The sequence below is a fragment of the Rhea americana genome, unplaced genomic scaffold (genome assembly GCF_003343005.1).
Source record: "Rhea americana isolate MKP2758 unplaced genomic scaffold, rheAme1 scaffold_75, whole genome shotgun sequence".
In the NCBI taxonomy this organism is placed as follows: Eukaryota; Metazoa; Chordata; class Aves; order Rheiformes; family Rheidae; genus Rhea; species Rhea americana.
The window spans coordinates 2,645,716-2,660,492 of record NW_028186923.1 but is presented as its reverse complement, the minus strand read 5'-3'; positions in this window follow the sequence as shown (position 1 = coordinate 2,660,492).

Genomic DNA, 14,777 nt, shown 5'->3' with positions numbered 1-14,777 from the left:
AAAAAAGCGAGGCGAAGGGGGAAGGAGCCGGGTGGGCGGGCGCGCTGCGTGCGCCGCGCCGGGGGGGCGGGGAGGCGGCAGGGGCGGCCTCTCATTGGTCGCGCGGGCTGTCACCCCGCGCCGAACGCGCCCGTTGGGGGCGGTTGATCGGGAGCGGAGAAGCGCGGCGCCGGTTTGAGTGACCCGCATTGCGCAGCCGCGCTGGCGGCTCACCGAATCCCTCCGCCGGCCGCTGTACCCTTCCGCGCGGCGCCGGGTGGGAGCTGAGAAAAAGTAGCGCGCCCCTTCCCGCCTCCCGCAAACCCGTGGCGGCGGCATCGCGGCGACGCCGCCGGCCCGGCCTGCCCTCGAGWGGCCCATAAAGACACAGTTTAATCAGAGATTAAAACCTCCTGGGGCAAGGGAAGGCGAAACCCCTTGCGTGCGAGGCGCTGCTACGTGGTGGCCATGGCGGCCGCTCCTCGGGCACGAAGCTGCCAACGGCGGCGCCTCACGGGGCCTCGCGGGCGTCGCGGCCGGGGCCGGAGGAGCCGATTTGGTCCTGGCAGCCCCCAAGCCGTGATTTCTGGAAATAAAAGCTCTCGCGAGTCTCTCCCTCTGCCAGCCGCGGGCTGCAGGAGCTTCCGGGCATCGCGGCCTCCGCGTCGTGGTCCTGCCCGGTCACTCTGGTGTATATTAAAAGTGGTTCTTTGCTTGTCTTTTTTTTTTTCTTTCCCCCCAGCCGCCTTTAATGCACTCTTCGCAATCCCCCCCCGCTGAGGAGTCAGGTGAGGCACCTCTCCCGCCATCCAGCCCCTGGCCCGGGGATCCGTGGGGGCTCTCGGGCACCTTCTCCCGCCAGAAGCGACGATTTCGCTCGGCTCGTTTTCTTCCCCGTCCCRTCAGCTTGAGGCAGGTACCCGCTGCGGCGAGGCAGAGGTTGCCGTCGTGGTTTCGAAAGAGAAGGAGCCGTTCCAGGCRCGTTGTACCTGGAAACCACTCGGCCCGAGCAGCGCTTGCTTTGCAGAGGGCTCATTGCACTCGGGGAGAATTTGTTCTATGAGCAGCATGTTAATTAAGCTCCTTTTTTTCTTTCCCCCCATGGATTTGGGTCAGACATTCCCTTCCCCTCTCCGCTGCAGGAACTCCCCAGCTCCTTCTCTCCTCTCACGTCCTCGCGGCCGACTCCCGCGCTAGCCTCGGCTCCCTTCCGTGTCCCCAACCTGCTTTCTGTCGGCGTGCTGTCTGGGCACGGAGCGGCACACGCTACGGCTGGTTCAGGGCCGTGCGTGTGCTGCTGGCCGCCTGCCCACCGCTTCTCCGCTGCCAGGGAAGCCAAACAGCGCTGATAAGGGCTGAGCGCGCTCTGCCTTTCTCCCGGGTGGAGCACTAACGAGGTTTTGCGTTTCCTCTCGCAGCCGCTGCTTGTCRCACAACTTGACAGACCTTCGGATTTTTCAAAACCTCTGCGGCTCTGTCAAATCGGGTCGAAATAGGCCAAAAGGTTGGAAAGCTTGTGCGTGGGGAGAGATTCTGAAAAAAAAAAAGTGCAATTGCGTAAACCTTGTTTCTTCAGGAGAGGAAATTGTAAGCAATAGGAGAAATAAAGCAAAGGGAAGAAGGCATCAGTGCCACAAATCACAGCCCGAAGTTACCTGAGAAGTATGGTTACCGTGGAGAAGCCAGAGATGTGCATTTGTAACTTAAACACAGCTCTGGAAAGTGCTTCCAGCCACATTCCTGCAACTGCAAAAATACTACCCGATTTGGCAAAAAGCAAAGAAACAGCAAAACTCTCTGATGCCAAATCTGGTATTCCTAGATGCTATTAAATAGGTCAAGCAGGTAGCTCACCACTTTTGGACATTGCTAGTTAGGTACAACTGGCTGCCAGTCCTGTTTGGATATGAACCTGCAGCGGAAGAGCATCAGCRTCTCTAGCTAATGGGTCTCAGAGGGCCCAGAATCCTCACAAACAGAATTCTTGTACAGGGACATGGGAACAGCGTGGTGGTATTTCACAGTTTCAGTTTCACCTGYTTGGTAGAAAGAATTAGGGAAATAATTTAAGATCTAAAGGAAACGTAATGAAATGGGGATTGGCTGCACTATCCTAGAGAGGATACATGTTGAAGTCTTAAAGGTTGTGACCAAATCCCCTAAAAGTTAGAAGAAATRTAACACTGCTAGTAGATCAGTTCAAAGATGCTTAGGATTTCTAAATGACCCAACACTATCAGATAGCATCACATGAAGAAGACAGGCATAAGTGCAATGCCAGGAAGGCAGGGCTTGGAAGAAGAGCAGATAGTTTTTGTGTTGAACTCATTATTACCAATATGTCAGAATGACCTGTTAAATGGAAATAAAGGAGTAGCTCTGAACAGAATTCAGACACAAAAAAAATCTGCCAGTGTGTTCAAGATGAGAGAAAAATATTTATTGAAAATGACCAGAAATCCATKGAGAACCACTATTAAATGCTGCTAAATTTCTTCAACCCATGCTATTGAAACTCCAGCACATACTTCAAGAAGTATCTACTGTAAAGTTTCTTGCAATAGTGCTTCTTCCCTGCTTACTGTAAATGCCATTGGAGCAAATTATTTTTGCTCTAAACTTATGCAAAGGTGGTGTTYGTCTTCTACAAGACTGCAAGAGATTGTGAAACACAGAGAAGCTGGGTCTAGAAACTGTGAGTGGGACTAATTCCCTTTCAATCCACATTACTTTGTGGTCAGACAGCATGAAAACGCTTTTCATGTTATTGCAGGACTGCCTGCCATCAGGGCTTACATTGCAGTACTCGCAAACACCATGTAGGTAATAACGTGAAACAACTCGTCTACAACGCAGGATTGAGACTGAGTCATGCTTCAGAGGGTTAAATATGGGCTTAAACCACTTCCCCTTTTATCACATGAAGTTTGTAGGCAACTTCAYGTTGTATCACTTCACGTGGCAGCACGAAGAGGGTTAAAGAGGAAGCCACGTTTTGCTTTTCCCATCAAATGAGGAGCAGTTGATTTTAAAGACAACTGACAGCTATTTTTGTAATGTCCAAACAGGCGTTTTGACTGACTAGAGAAGATCCTTAACATCGTAAATGAAAAGGAAGCTATTGCATTAGGCTCCTAACTGAACGGGAACTTCTACTCAGTCACAYGGGCACATAACATCCTAGGTATGCGTAAAGGGCCAATACTCTTCAAACTGTAAAAAAGCTGCAAGTTAAGGCTGAGAGGAACAGCAAAATACATAAAGGGGCATTTTCGTATTTTTACTCTTTTATTTATCTTTTCCGTAAATACATTTCTCTGAAATGTTGGAACTCAGATCTGTTCACTACTACTTCTAAAATGCAGAAGTATTTTCAATATTACATAAATCACGGTAGTTTCAGACAGGGCTGTTACGAGATTTCAAAGCAAAGCAAAACAAACAAACAAAAAAAAAGAAACAGTCCCACAGCACAGAAATCTTGTCAGCCCTTGATAGAGACTGCAGGCTTATATCCTATGCCCTTATCAAAGTGGACGTAAATAAATAACATTCATAATTGTGTTAAAAGCAAAAAAAGTGATTTTCTGACCCACTGTAAAGCAGACTAGTTGGCATTTACATTATAAAGTCTATTAATTGTAGTATATTACATTTATCAGAGGAATTAGAGGTAAACAAAAATCCTTAAAAGTGACATCTATTGTAAGAAATTCACAACTCTGGGAGATTTATATATTCATTCACATTCTGGATTTACAGTGTATAATTCTCATGAGCAAATGATTAACTGTCTTAACTTACCCAGATATCTTAATTCCTAGTGCCTGTTTGCGCATAAACTCAGTTCCCCTGAGTAACCAAAAGCGTGGTTAGTTAAACAGACCTCTTTGGCATATTCAAACAAGCACTTGGGAGGCTTTTAAATTACTGGACTGAGGCGGTGAGCTAATTTGCTTTACGTTCTGCTGAACTGGATCGGGAGCTTTCATATAGTCAGGGCAGTAAGATCCCGCTTTGGGAAAATACCCAAGGCCTGGACACCAAGGAGCTTGGTAGCTCCGATGCAATCACGGATGAGACGCATGGCTTAAGCCAGCTGAACTGAATTTCACACCAGTCTCCAGGCTTGAATGCCTCAGCTTTATTCCTAACGTTAGGTGTGGGCAGTCATGGCTAAGAAACCGCTTGAACTCAGATCACTTCTTAATTATGCTCGGATGCCAGTCTAGGTTGTGGGCGAGCGGATTGCAGAAGCCTCCGGGTCGGCTGGTCTCGCCTGGGCTCCCTGGGGTCCTGCCGCCGTGCAGCKCTTTCCCCCGGAGACGAGGTGCGGCCGGGATTGCTCCCCGCTTCCCGCTGCCGCCTGGGCCCGGCTGGCGTGTCCCGAGGAGCAGGCAGACACGCCGCCGCCGGTCGCACGCTCGCTGGGGCTCTCCGCGCTCGCTCGTCGGCGGTCCCGTGCCTTTCCTTCCGCCATCTTCTGGTCCTCATAGATTAGAAATGTTCTGTTTAGTCGGAATTTCTTTCTTTCTTTCTTTCTTTCTTTCTTTCTTTCTTTCTTCTTTCTTTCTTTCTTTCTTTTCTTTTTCTTTTTTTTGTCTTTTCTTTTTTCTGGCTGTCTCTCTTTCCTTTCTTTTTGTTCCAAATACTACTCCATTCATCTGCCTACGTCCTCTATTTTGGATTACTTGAGGTTGATTAGGAACACATTTATGCTAACCCCATATAAGCCATCATTAACGTGAAATAGTCATGTTTGCACAGAGATTTACACCAGTTTATCTTTATTGTTGTAAATAAACAAGTGTAATTTCTGAGTAGGCCCTCGGGACAAGAGCTTTGTTTCTGAATTAATAGTAGGCCCTGGTCCAGCAAGGATTTGTGTACGTGTTTAAATCTATACAATGAATTAGGCGGTTGAAGGCAATTGGATCACTCACAGAAACAAAATTCAGCATAAATCTAAACTTTGGGATGATTAATTTTTCTGTCGTCATTATTCCCCTTTTTCCATTTTCTTTTCCCAAGAACCTGAAATTAATTCATCGTTACAGTGAAATCTGCACAATAAAAAAATAGTTTGTGCCTCCATAGGAAGGATCAAAATAAACCAATTTATGCTGTGATCAGTTATTGCAATACAGTCTGTTTCTATTTTACACTGTGTAAGATGCACTATGCTAATTAAGCATATGTTTGTATAGATTAGTCTCAATGAGATTTACCCCAGTTATCTACACCATCTGTGCAAGATTGGTAGCTGAGTTGGAAGTGATCTCTGTATTTATTTTCTGTATTAGTTTGTGAAGTATTTAGGCTCCTTTGAGGTAAAAGTTTTCTATATGTTATTACTGGTCTTGCAAAGCTTTAATTACAGATTTTTAATATTCTCTTTGTGCTTTCAAATACTAGTGATTTCTGACGGTATCATTTAAAAAGCTATTGTTATTCTGATGAGCAGCACAGATCAAGCGAGAATTCAGAGAACCACAAAATAATCTTCCTTGGTTGGTTTTATTTAGAGATATAAAACATATATTACTGTTATACAGGTGAAGACATCACAGACTAAAAATGTTGCCGTAATAAAACATTAGGCTTTAAAAATATACTGGGACTTTATCATCACAAAACTGTCACGTTGTTTATTTCAGATCTTGACATTTATCGTGACGAATAACTGATGCAAAAATCTCTTATCTGTCTAACAACGCGTGAAGCCGATAGCTGCTTCTGTGTAATCCACGGGGAAGTGTGTGGCAGAGCCTCCATCTTCGCCAGCTTGCATCCCCGGCAGGTGGCTGGTTTCTTCCTTTAAGGTGACGGAAAAACAAGCCCTTTGCTCTGGAGGCCCCCAGCAYGCTGAAATCTACCCTCTGCAGAAATCATTTTTTGCCCTGTTGTGCTTATGAAGAGCCTTTGTGGCAATCCAGACTAGCTTCTCACCAACACACGGTGAGGACATTGTCCTGACACCATGTTCTGGCTGCAGGAATTAAGGGTTTGTCAGGTAAAAAAAAAAAATCAAAAATTTAATAAAGTCTGCAGATTTATGACTACAAGGGACCATTACAGCCATCTGCTTTATGTGATATGTTTCAAAGGACAAATAATTTCCCCTCTAAAATCCTCTTGCAAGCCTATAGCCTCTGCTTCTGTGAGCTACTGCCTATCAATGAAGGAAAAAGCAACTCAACTCTGCTTGCAGGCTTGAAGTGGGACAGATCCACCACCTGCTTGGCAGGTTGTTCCCATGAAAATGAGTGTTCCTCTCTTTTATCTGTGGGAAATCTGTTTAGCTTCAACTTCCTGCCATTAAATCTCATTATATCTTTTTTTTTTTTGGTTGTGTTTTGCTAGACTGATGTCTTTAGTAAGACATGTAAGTATTTGGTGAGTAGGAGCAAATGAGTTGGAGCAAGTTGCAAGTGTTTTTCTTGGATAAGTGAAATACACTGAGTTTCTTTATTCTTTCACCATAAGGAGAGTTCCCAAATTTCAACATTTACCCTGAATCCTCTTTAGCTCTGCAACTTCCTTTCTGAAGCATGGACACAGAAACCACAGAAAGTCCTTTAGTATGTTTACAGTGTTATAACACTTCTCTGCCTTTATTCAAATGTCTTTTGCTTATACATTCATTCACCTCATTTCGTCTCTTGACTRCTATGTAAAACTGGGAATATACGTTCACAATGTTTTCTGCAGTGACCCATAAATCCTTTTTAGAGTCACTGCTTTCCAAAATACAGTCCCTGCTCTTAAAGTTGAGATGTGTATTCTTGATTCCTTGAGACAGCTGTCTTAAAAACACCAATTTGAGTTACCACATTTACTGCACTGTGCAGATAGTGCTATAGAAGTAATTTGTCAATATTTATGAAACATGGCAGTAAGAAAAGCCTCCCAGCTTACAGCTACAGGCAAGGACAGCTTCTGATTTGTCAGACCTTACCTCTAACAGGTGAAGAAAATTCAGACAGTACTGAAATCTTAAAAACTTTAGGATAGTATTGTCACTGAAAGTGTAAATAGAGAGGTATGTCTTCTGATGTATGTGACCAAACCAAATGTGAAACTGCAGTCTTTCCTAGTTAGCTTCTTCATGCAAGTTTGACAGAACTGCAGGAAAACGTATTACAGATCATATAGTTTTAAGCACTAGAGATAGTGAAGACAGAGTGCATACGCTGCAAAAAGTCAGATTCAGAATTTAATCAGCCAGTTGATATATCCCACAGCAGGGAAGGAGGCAAGAAAGAGCTACAAAACATGAAAGTCTTAGCAAACACTGAAGATGCACATCATGCACAAATAAATAGCAGCACCAGCTGAAGTGGTCTACAAAGAAGAGCAAGGAACAAATGAAAGATGCTAAAGTGTTGTATACATTTATTTCAAGAGAAATTACTTTTCAAACCTACACAAACAGCAGTTTGTAATCTACAGTGATTTATAATCTACATTAACTGAAGACCCACAAAATCTCGTGCCCAGGACAAGAAGCAATGGGCACAAACTGAAACACAGCAAATTCCACTTCAGCAAAAGACAAATCACTTTACTGTGCACGTGGTTGAACAGGTTGCCCAAAGAGGCTGTGGAGCCTCCATCCCTGAGATATTCAGAACTCAACTGGATGTGGTCCTGGGTGACCTGCTCTGGCTGATTCTGCTCGAACAGAGGGTTTGGACCAGATGATCTCCAGAGGTGTCTTCCAATCCTCAGGTGGTCTTGACTGGTGACATTATCATAATACAAAGCCTTGAAGGACCTTGAACTGGGTGCAATAATTAGTGTTGAATTTTACCTATGAAGCTCAGCTTGCCTCTGAGATTCACGAGAAAAAAAAAAAAAAAAAAAAAAAAAGCCCAGCTGGAGTTAAAGGAAACAGAAGAATCATCTCGAAGGCCCTTCCCAGTATATGTCTATATTTCAATCAGACGTGTAAACCTCCTGTTCTGAACTCAATAGCCTGGGTTTTGGAGTGCTGTAACCAGAGTAGCACAGAGTTTAGGGCTGGCTGCTTACCCAGGTCTCGGGTGTATTTTGCAATACACCAAACTTGGTGTTATGGGTGACTCCCTTGTCTGAGAGTGAGAGAGGCAGGCAACATCAGTCTAAACTCTGTCCATCCCCAAGATGTACAGTGGACACCCACCTTGAGTAGGCTTTGAGTCCAGGCATCATTTTGCCCAAGAAAAGTGTCCAGCACAAATCCTAGTCACCCCACTGACAGGACCTGGCTGTTACGATGCTCCGGGTGTAAAATTGCCCTCTCCTGGTAAGGCTCAGAAGAGTGACAGCCAGTGTCGTAAGACTTCTCTCTGATTATCAGGTCCTGGCTGCTATCTTCTCATCCTTCATCTGATGTTCCTGCTATTTCTCTTCCAGTTGATCCAGAGGAAACGAATATGTAGTTTCTTACCTGCCGTGCCTCAGTGTGAGACAGCTGATTGTCAGCCTACCCTTGAAACTGTCTAGACACCGTGATGTGCTGTCAAATGCACAAAGTTAACAAAATGATAGGGGAGAATGTTTTCCCTGTGAATCTTCTTTCAGTCATCATCTCAGAGGTTATTTGTGTCAGTGGCAGGTACAACATTTTCAGGTGAAGACATGAGTTAATTCATCAGCTCTGTCTCTTTAAGATGTTCTAGATTTTTTCCAAAGTCCACACAAAAGCTGAGACTGAAATAAATTCTCCAAGCACTGCATGCTGCAGTTACAGGTAGTTTGCAGTTATTTAACTGGTAATGTCAGGAGATAATGGTCTCCTGCTGCTAGATAAAGCCAGAAGAAAAGCCAAGACATTTTACGCCTGGCTTAAATTTAAAAAAGAAGGCTAATTGCTTGGAAAAACAACTGTTTTGAAACACATCATCAGTTTTTCTTCTTATGTTGTTTATCCTAGCAAAACAGGGAGGAATGGAAAGGAGAAAGAGAACTGCCAGAAACAGTCCCAGGGTCATTTACAATTCCAAAAAGATAAGATTGTTGGCATGAAGGAATCTTGCCGCTTCCCATCCCTCCTGATGTTTTGCTCTTTTTGGAGCATGGCGACATAACAGCAGCTGATGTGACTGAAGTCTCTGACATGACCTGATTAGAGTCTCAGCTAGAAATGTTGGTGAGGACAACCAGCTGTGCCGACAAGTCATTACCTGGGAGCTCTCTGAGCTGTTAGAGGCAGGATCTGTCATAGAGCCGTTGTCTGGGGCAGAGCAGAGCCTAGAGCAGGGAGAGCAGATAAATGGGGCCAACCTCTCTGGCCATGCCGTCATACTTTCAGCCCCAGAAAATAATATTTGGAACATATTTGACTCTGCAATGTATCCAAATAAAGGCGCATGCATGATTTTATATGCTAGATCTCTGGTGCCTTTTGAAGGGGTGTCTTGAGGCTGCCTCCAACACCAGCCCCTTTCCCCTCCAGACTGTGGTGGTGGGATGCACTTCACAGAATAATAGATTTTTAAAACTTAAATGTCTAAGTTCGACATTCTAAACTTTCCTTACAGTCAACAGTGAAAAACAAGCATCTCCAGAGGATGGTGCATCTGGCCTATTTTAGAGCTCGCATCAGGATGGGATGAAGAACCCTCTGAAGTTCCTGTTTCTCTGCATTGACCATACAACTGTTGTTTTCTTTTTCATACAGTACCATGGGAAGATCCTCCCTGCACTCTCGCTGCAGCCATACCTGTGCGGAGTAGTGCATGGTGTGTGCACCACGACACCTGGCCACGGCTGGGGTCGGTGAGCGTGGAATGGGCAACGCCCAGAGTACTAGACTTTCGGCTTTCAAAATAGGGCAGCACATGAAAAGTGTTGTTGCAAATGGTCCTTGGCTTGACCTAAATCCCAAACCATGCCCAAGACCTGTCTGGGAGAGTGCAGCTGGCCCTGGGCCAAGCTGTTGGTAGGGAGCATTCCAGCTGAAGAGCACGAACAACGGAGGTGCAGTGCATTGGGCTGTTCCCTGGGACTTCCTGTTTGTGTCTATGGGTACTTTGAGATCAGATTAAGTAGCCTCTCAGTTTGGCATCCTGTCTTTTTGCTTGTCTTCCACAAATCCAAGGAAACCTGACATCCAAGCAATTTGAAATTCTTCTTCCAAAGAAGAATCCAAAATGTATGGAATTATGGTYTCAGTGGTCTGGGGCGTAGACTGGAAGAGCTAGGTATTTTCTAGTTATGTCTGTGGTGGACTCTCCACAACTCCACAACTCTTTTTTTTTTAACAAACTGGGAAGAGAGCTTGCTGTTCCAAACGTGCTCAGAAAAATCACAAAGTTGAACGTTAGTTCTCCTAAGGCAGACAGGCACTGTGTAGTAGGCTGAAGAATTAAAACAGAGATCCACAGACTACTAGGATGTCTATCTGGCACATAAACCTCTAGTGTAACAGTGTAGTGCCCAGTCAAGTTGGTAAAAGTGTATGACGTGCCCAAGGACAGGGTTTGTTGCAGGAGCCCTTCCCTGCTGCTCTTGCACATCACTGCTTGCCAGTTGTCTGCCTTTGCCTCCTGCTCTTCATCCAGCAAGTTTCAGCTTTTAAAACTGTTATATATTCTCGGGACAGGCTGTTCAGGGAAAGAGAGAACTAAGAAACACTGCGGACAGTTCTTCATCTTAGGCTCTTTTTGTTTATTTATATAAACCCAGCTTAATATTGGCATGTCAGGTATGCTCTGTAGGCCTCCATAGGGGTCCTGTTACAGGACTTCCACTGTCTTTCTGCTTTACCTTGTGCAAGACGGAGGAGCCAAACTGAGGTTGCAGCTTAYGTATACCCCCCTCCACAAAGGGCCAGTAATTGTTAAATAAATTATATGCTCTTGTGTCCGCATGTTAATAACTCTAATCCTGCCTCCAACTACCAGGTTTAGAAATGTGATTAGGGAGGATTATACCTCACCTAATGCCTAATCGCTTGTCTGTTCTTAACTGGCCTTTTATTTCCACATACACACAGCATTAGGAATTTAACCAAACATCTTGCACACAGAAAGAATGCCAAGTGAGTTAAAAATCAGTTGAGGAAGAGCAGGTAACAGCTAGAAACCAGACGTGACTGAGCACTGAGACATTAACCACTGTGGTTATGACTCCTAGCAGCACCCAACCACTCCCTCCACACACTGACCACTTAAATAGCTAGAAAACCAAAAAGGCTGGCGTTAGATCTCTCATTGGACTATTTTTTGCAGGTGAAGCATATTTTTTTCGGACAATTCTTGCTTTTATTTTACTTTAGATAGGAAAATGTGGATGCCTTCTCCAGCAATGCTAATGGGCAGGTTGGTGTTGGCCACAGTTCAGAAGCTGCTAACACTGTCCCACACAGTCTGGTTTCTGCGGGCAAGATTTTGTTAACTCCTCGCTCCCTGTCTCAAGGTGGTATCCTAGTGCCAGTAGGTAGATATTACTGTGAAGTGAAACCCCGCCATCCCAAAATACTTTGCAGGTTTAACATGAACGAGCAGAATCAGGTGGACATGACATTTTCCCCTTGACTATATAAGTTGTACTGAACTCACCGACTCCATCTTCTCCAGCATCCACTTCAGSTGGCCACCTGCAGAGATAACACTTCTTCCCCTAATAGTGACAAGGAGAAACAGGCAGYCCTTCAGTGAGTTCCCCAAGTACCAAAATGACAGAAATGTGTCAGTATGACAACAAGTAGAAACAGGGTCTGGAGACCCTCTTCCAAAAAATGAAGGGCCACATCATTTCTGACTTAAATTGCCACAACTCTACTGGCAGAGCTGCTCCAGTTGACTGGCTGAGACTTAACCCATATTTCTTGGAGAGCCAAGTCTGCCTGTTCACTCCTTTCCTTTCCACTTCCATCACACCCAGCAACAACTCTTGGCCACGCAGGGCAGAAGGAACAGAGCAATAGGGCACAGGGGTTATATTTCAGTTCTGGTAGCTATGATCCACACAAGGAGGATTGTCAAGTCTGTTTAAAGGTTTCTGTAAAAAAAAAGTTACTTTTTATTTCAGTAAAAATAATTCTTTATCATTTGTTTCAGAGCTTGCAGTTACAGCACTCTGTGGGAATATGAAGTGTTTGGAGCCTTGGGGAATCTGTGAGGATTTGTTGCTGTTGGTTTTTCTAGAATGGTTGCTATAGAGGTAGAGGTGACCATGTTCAGGAGAAAAGAAAGGAAAATACATTTGCCAGAGAACTGAGATTATGTCCTGCACACAGGCATAGATGCAAATCAAAGTACAAATAGAGAAATACCCAAGGATTTATCAATTCTGGATTAGAAAGAGGATTTCTGTCATGTACTTCAAATCTCTAATCTTGAGCAAGCAAGTAATCTAAATCCACCTAATAACAATGAATGAAATTATAGGTTATCTAAGTAATTACTCTCTTTTTTTTATATCATTCAGAATAGATTTATCTTTTATCAGCTTTCATTGGAACATTGTTTTAAATTGTAATGCTTTTAGCTATTCAATTTTAAATATCTCCTGTCTTGGTTGATCAAAATTGGCCTCTACYTTTAGTTTTCAGTGCTGAAAAACCCACTGTGCAGTAGGTGACCSAAACCACTTTCATACTAGATCTCAGTTTGCAAATTCAGCATCTCAGCCACCTCAAAGACCAGATAAGTGCTAAGTATTGAAGCAACTGGCTCAGATGAGCATGGGTTGTTYGTGGTAGGGGCTGTAGCCAGCTACCTTTTTCATGGACACTCCCTGGATAAGGCTGTTCTAAAAACATTTAGTTTTTAGAGACATTGAGACATTTTTAAAGCAGCTTCAGTGAGGTAGCACACAGGAAATCCAGCTATGGACCAATACAATGTAGAGTGGTTTTGTTGCAGCCCACCAGACTGAGACTACTGACTGCACACCCTGGGGTGAGTTAGGAGGGCAGACAGGAAGCCTCTAAGGGTGCAAAGCATGGTAGGAAAGCACTGGAGGTCTGTAATTTGGACTGGAGGTCCAAATTTGGTGCAGCATCACCCCTGTCTTTTGGGAATAACCTCGAGAATGTGCTGTCCCTGAAGCCATACCTAGACATTGTCTTGGAGGTGACTATTGCCGTAGTTSCCAACCATGTCAGCAGTCTGGCAGAGTGGACAATTACTGATTTACTGCTTGGCCTTGCTTCTTGGCCAGCGGTGCGGACATGGTTTTTGAGCAAGCTACCACTGAGCCAGCAACACAGTCAGCTTCCAGGTGGGACGCAGAGCACACTGTGGCCCAGCCTTGCAGTGCAGATGCTATGTGCCTGCGGCTGCCTTGTTGGCCCCTCTYCCCCCTCACACAGCACAGATGGGCTCAGCCCTTTCCCTCTCACCCCTTTGCATCACCTACGTGAGCATGAAGTGCCTTAGATGGACGTGGGCAAGTGGAAATGTTCATGGCCTTGCCCCATGGCTGAGCAGGCGGAGAGGTGGCCAAGGAAGAGAAAGAAGCTTAAGCTTTGCCAGGGAGCACATGAGACTGAGACAGAGCATAGCAGAGTGAGGCTTGTAAATGATTTTGCAGGCTTGGGGAAGGAAAAAAAAATCATAACACCAAGGAATGGTGACTCAAAGGGTGTGCTGGTGCCAATGCCAGCAGGGGAACACCCCCCCTAAACCAAAATCTAACCTCATGGTCAGCAAGGACACTCACCCTCCTGCTAACCTCTGTGTAACCCACAGTCTGCAGAGACARGGAGCACTGGAGATTTTTTTCCTTTCTACCTGCATGATCCATGCCTCTCCACGCCTTCCTGAGCCTTTCCCAGCTCTGGGCATGATGCAAATGCTGGTGCCCAGCTCCAGCACTAGTCTGAGGTGTGCAGGAGTGCAGTTAGGTCAGTAGATGACCCAGACCTCCCTCCAGTTTCCACTCCCATCCAGCTCTCAGAAGATTATGATCTATCATTTTCTAACCAGTCTTGACAGTGCCTGTAGCCAGGGAGGGGGCAGTTATTGGGCTGGAAGAGTAGAGTAAGGGAATTAGAAACACTGAAAGGAAAACAGGCAGAGGAGAAAGGAAGGAGAATGGCATGTATGAGGTCAGAAGATTTGGGAGATACACAGTTAAGTGTTTGCAGCTCAGGTCCTGACGCATGTTAAACTCTTGCTTCACAGAGCTGCTTTAACAGGACAGCAAAATATTCTCCTGGTGGAAGCAGTGTCCAGATTTTGAAGTCTTCCTATTGACAAAACATGAAAAAAAATGAGTTTCAGGGACATATCCCAGAATACAAGAGAAGCCCAGGGCTAATGCACTTCAGCAGCTGATGAATTACTACTTCTGTCTCTGGAAGTTTCCAGCACAAGCTGGAGACCATCTCACCCCCTGCTTAGCAGGCTGTCTGGCAACTCTCAGCACTGAGCAAGGTAAAATGATATCTACTATTTGGCAACTTCTGCCAGCGAAAATTACTTACCCAGCAGCCTCCATCTCTGGGTGTCTGGTCATAAATGATCTGCAGGTGGCTTTTTAGCTATCAGACTTTTCCTTCTCTCTGCCTCTGTGACACCTGAAAATTCAACTACTGGATAAACGCTGACCTGCAAATTGGAGGCAGAGGATGACAAGGGGAGAACAGGCTTGTGTCTTCCTTGTTCCTCCTAAGAAGGAAAGCAAGACCTAAGGATTTTGTACTTAAAAACTTAAACAGTGAAGAGATTCTTTTTGGCTCCACTCCTTGTGGAGGTTGTATTCTGATGTGAAGATTTTTTTTGCTTGGTTTGGGGAGGTAGTTGGCTGGATGCCTCTGAAATGGGGACCATTAGCTTTCTTAAGTCCTTACAAAGTCTGGAGGA